This window comes from Fukomys damarensis, unplaced genomic scaffold (genome assembly GCF_012274545.1).
Source record: "Fukomys damarensis isolate Sample0158 unplaced genomic scaffold, DMR_v1.0_HiC HiC_scaffold_6, whole genome shotgun sequence".
NCBI lineage: Eukaryota > Metazoa > Chordata > Mammalia > Rodentia > Bathyergidae > Fukomys > Fukomys damarensis.
The window spans coordinates 9,778,795-9,784,173 of record NW_022900918.1 but is presented as its reverse complement, the minus strand read 5'-3'; positions in this window follow the sequence as shown (position 1 = coordinate 9,784,173).

Below are 5,379 nucleotides of genomic sequence, written 5' to 3'. Positions count from 1 at the left end.
CCAGGCTCGGGCCGGGCCGGACCAGACCAGTGTGTGCTGAGTCACCGCGGGCCCTGGGCGCCCGCGCTTCCGCAGGTGTCGCTTAAGTATCTGGAGAAGAAACTGACCGCCGGTGGTCACGGGTGTCCCAGTTTCATTTGGAACGGGGGGCACCAATGCCCTGCTGTTAGGGGTGTTGTCTGTTTTCGCGGCCCGTGAGAAGTAGTAGACCAGCATCTTGGGTTACCTTTTCTTTGCTTTGTAAAGTCGGCTATGCCTCTTCATCCCTGTGGGGTGAGCTTGGATAAGCCCCTTACGCATCTTTGTTCCCCCCACCCCTTTGTATAAAACTCCATCTCTCAGGGTTATTGTGAATACTTTAAGACAACCAGGCAGAGAGTGCCTAGGCGATCAGTGTTTTGTTTTTTCCTATTACATCCCACTTGCAGGCATCTGTCTTTCTCTCCATTTTGCTTATTTCCCTGTAAGTTTGCGAGGTGTTAAATACCGCCATTTGCAGTTCACCTTGACATTTTTCAGGGCTTTCCCACACCAACTTCTATCTTAAAAAAAAAGATAACCCTGTGGAATTTTCGCTAGGCAGTGTCACTGTGCTGCCCTGGTTCTCCACTGAGTATTCCAGTTACAGTAGGTAGTTCCTCTAGATAGGACCTTCTGATAAGTCTTCTGGATTCTTCTGTGCTGGCTGCAGCTTTCCTTTTCAAGGATTATATATGGTGTTTGAGCTTTTGCATCTAAACTTTATACTTAATCAGTATCTACTTTGCTGTTTTTCTAGACTTAAGATTGCATCTAACCTATTTTTCCATCTTTGATATCATAGCTCATTTTATTTCATAAATGGATATATGCATATAAAGAATGTGTATCTCTATAAACTCTTGTGTTTTTCCTTGGAAGCCAGAGTGTTTTTTAATAGTATGGGGAGTATGGTGTGTTACTTAAGCCAATTCTTTCAGGACAGGGACACACTATATTGCCTGACTGGTCTTGGACTACCAATCCTCCTGCCTCATTCTCCCACTTCACTAGGATTACATATGTGAGCCCCCAAGCTGGCTCAGCCAATTTTATGTTACCTTAGGGTATTTAAATGACCTTGACATCTCATTTCAGTAGAAAATATCTATTATATTGATAATGGAATGGCATTGGACCTCCCAAGATGATACAGGAATGATATTAGACCTCTAAATGATATAGGGAAATACTATAATTCCCAACCTGCTAGATCTCAGATATGCCAAATTCAAGTTCCCCCAAATCAAAGAATGAATTCTAGGGAACAACAGGTTAAAAGTAGGAAATATTTATTGAAAGAAATAGCTCTTGAGTGTCAGAAGGGGTCCCAAATGGGTTGCCAGGGACCCCACTTTTCAGAGGAAGTTTTATAAAGCACAGCCACATGGGTACAAGGTAGGTTAAAGCTATGATCAGCTAATAAGGTTACAGGTATAGTAGCTTAGGTAATAGTGTTCCAGTAGGGAAGCAAGTCACATGCCAAGTTTACATGGAAAGAACAAAGAACTTTTCAGGAAGGTGATGGATCCAAAGGTCTTGGTCTCTACCAAGGTAACTGCTGTCTATCTAAATAGACTTCATTAGACCAGGTATTACCGTTTATCTTACATCTTGGGGAAGCATGAAAGCCTGGGCTCCAACTGTTGGTGCCTCTGGCCACAGTTGTAATGTGTTTTCATCTCTTGTACTGACTGACTCAAGGGCTCATCCCTATCTGACTTCCTATATTATTTCTACCTAATTTAACTGTCTTTAATATGTCTGGTGAAACTTCTTACAAATACGTGAGAAATAGTAGTTTGCATTGGTTGCATCATCAAGAGATGATGAGAGAACTGGTGTGAATACAGAGCATAAAAACATGAAAAATTGAAGACCAGTTTTTTTTTTAATTAAAGAGGGAAATATGGGTTTTTATTGTATTTAAATCAATCTGTGAAAGCCAATATGACACATTTTTTAGTCCTATTTCTCCCCTCACCTCAGTAGCAGCTTTTGCCTACCCCTGTGTATTTCTCCTTGTTGTCTTCCCTTCCATTAGTATTAGCTATCAGTGATTTAAACTTTTAATGGATGCCAGTGGTTTGAAAGTTGCAGAACTCATTTGTAAAAAATTTTTAATTTTAATTGTGAAATGAAGGACTTTGTTAAAGATACTTCACACATGGGAAGAAGCCGGTAGCTTTTGTCATTTCATCTACATACTTTGAAAGGAACTTTATGTATCCCAGCCCTGATATAAAATAAGATCTGTTGTATAAGGTCCTCTGCTCTCATTCTTAGATCTTTAGTGTTGTCTTCCGACATTTCTTCTTAAATTGCCCTTTTCAGTTACCCTCTCCTTTACTGTACTTAGTTGCCTCTTGCTTTTCAGCATTTTGAAATCTTAACAGTCTGCTGCTAGCTGTATACTTTTTTTTTCTCATTGAGTTTATTGGTACATTTTAGGTATACAGTACAGTTACATTCATCATTGGGATCTTGTACCTTTACATGACAGACCTTGGTTCTCATATTTTCCCCTTACCCCTGCCCTCCCTTCACCCCCTCCTCCCCTTCCCTGTTTACAAATACTTTATTTCCATTTTTTCATTTTCTCATATTTTTTTCTTTTCCCTTATTTCCTTTCCCCTACCCTTCCCACTTCCCCTACACCTTCAGCCCTTTTCTTCCTATTTCACATTATCAATTATACCATTAGGATCAATGGTACAACGATCGTTTTTCACACCAGGGAAATTATTCGGTATTTACATGTGTGACTTATTTATTTCACTTAAGAGTATATCCTCAATATGCATCCATTTTCCTATGAATGACTCTAATTTCTCATTCTTTATGCCTGAGTAGTATTCCATTTTATAGACAAACCACATCTTTATCCACTCTCCAACTGATGGGCAAATGGGCTGTTTCCAAGTTTTAGCTTTTACAGACTGTGCCACTATAAACGTGGGTGCACATATAACTGTTGTGTGATTCTTTTAATTCTTTTGGAAAGATACCCAGCAGAGGAATGGCTGCGTCAAATGGAAACTCTAATCCTAGTTCTTTGAGGTATCTCCATATTGATTTCATAGTGGTTTCACCAGTCTGCATTCCCACCAACAATGGAGAAGGGTTCCTTTCTCCCCACGATTTCTGCCAACATTTGTTGTTGGTTGATTTCCTGATAGCAGCCATTCTTTGTGGGGTGAGTGTTGTTTTCATCTGCATCTCTCAAATGACCAGTGATGTGGAACATTTTTTCATATATTTACTTGATGCTTTTACTTGTTTGTCTGAGAAATTTCTGTTCATTTCAGATGCCCATTTTTGAATCGGATCTTCATATTTGGGGGAGCTGATTGTTTTGCGTTCTTTATATATTCTAGGTGATAGTCCTGTGCCTGAGGAGCAGCTGGTAAAAATTTTTTCCCACATTGTAGGTTGTCTCTTAGTTCTGTTGATGGTTTCTTTTTAGCTGCATACTTTTAAAATTTCTTTTAGTCTAGAAATTTCCTTATGATTTAATTAATCTAGTTTTAGTAATATAATTCCTCTATTAAAGAGAAAGAGACCATCTGGGCAGATTTTGTGTGAGGAAGGAGGTGGTTTATTCACCTGTGTATGTGTATGAGTAGGTTGAGTTTGGAGAAGGGAACACAGCAGGGAGTGAGCAGAGAACAAGTAATTTAAAGGGAAGGGGAGGCAGTACTGTCTTGAGAAATTTGGGAAGATAGAGTGTGATCATTCTTCCCAGGTCAGGCTATGGTTTCAGATGTTGTCACGCTTCCTGTGTAAGACCAAGGCCTTACTACCACTCCGAAGAGCTCAATACCACTCCGAAGAGCTCAAAATTACCGCTCCGAAGAGATGGACAGCCACAAGATTCACCCAGGAAGGAACACACCGAACACGTTGGAAATGAAACAGACTGGCCGGAGGGCACTCCCAGAGCCGAGTAGCTCAGAAAGGTGCTAGCTCAGGGGCTGAGGTCCTTTTTATAAGAGGGATAAGGGTGATTTAACATTCAAAGCCTGGAGGCAGGGGACAAAGGCTACTGGTCTGCTGGTGGTCAGCAGCCACGTGCTCAGCAATCACACGCTGATGATTAAAAGATGCTTACAGGGGTCTCTAAGGCATTTCAGACAAGCAAACAAGCAGTAAAACAATTAATTTTGGGTCTCTGTATATGGCACAGATTTTATCTCATTTTCCAGAACTCTTAAGCATTTGCCCATTAACTCACATTATTCACAGTTGGGGCAGGAATTTAAAATCACAAAGTTGAGCAGTAAAGATTACCCCAAGTTATGCAGTTTTAACATTCTTAAGCAAAGGTAGGGTGCAACTACCAAGGGGAGTGGTACACAAAAGCCTGTGGGGCCATTACTCATCCAACATGGAGTCACTTTAGCTCAGTCAGGTCTCACACCTGGAACTGCAGTGGCTGGGGCATGATTTACTGTCTTTGTTCTTTAAAGCTTCCTGCACATCCGCCACCTAGGCTTGATGGCACCTAGATCATGCTCTGTGCTGTGCTCCTACCCCCAAGATTGGAGATGGTGCATGTTCTGGTCTATGAGGTTGCCTTACCTGCCAGGCATGGCATTCCTATCTTGTTGTTACAAAGAAAAAGGGCAGAGTAGGAGAAGTGGGCTGTTTCTCGTGGCTGCTTCGTGCAGGACATAGGGGTGTTGTGGACACCTTAATCAGGAGAGAGATCTTAGGGATCGTAGGATATATTGAGGACTGGTCCGGGTCAGCATATGCCTGTTTGTGGTCGCTTGTATGTGATCCTGTAAAAATTGTGAGAGAAGCCTGAGGAGGCATGGCCCAAGGAGAAGGAGGAGAATGATACAGACAAAAGGTCCAGTTAATGGAAGATGCCATAGGCCCAGCATTAAATATTGGTCCAAATATTAGATAGGTGTTGTCTAATTTCTGAAACCCTTTTAGTTAGCCCTTTTTGTTGTATTGTGTAGTATATCCGACTGGTTGGTATAAAAGCAACATTTTGTCTTAGGAAAGATATATAAGCTGCTTTTTTTGGTGGTGAGAAGATCTAAGCCCCAATTTTTTGGAGGATTATTGCCACCAGGGAGTCTGTCTGGCTTTATAAGGTAAGAATGGAGTCAGCTATTTCTTTGAGGCTGTCAGGAAGATCTTGGGAGAGGGAATGATAGAAGGTCAGGGAGGTAATAGGTTTCTACCTTGTCAAATTGGGATTTTAATGGTGATAAGCAGGGAAAGAAGGGGAAATAGAGGGAGGGAGATCTCCCATGGAGAGCAGAGAGGTAGTGAGAGCAGCAACAAGTTTGACAGCAGGCATCTACAGCTGGGACTGAGTGCTATAATGGAATATGGGTGAGTGAC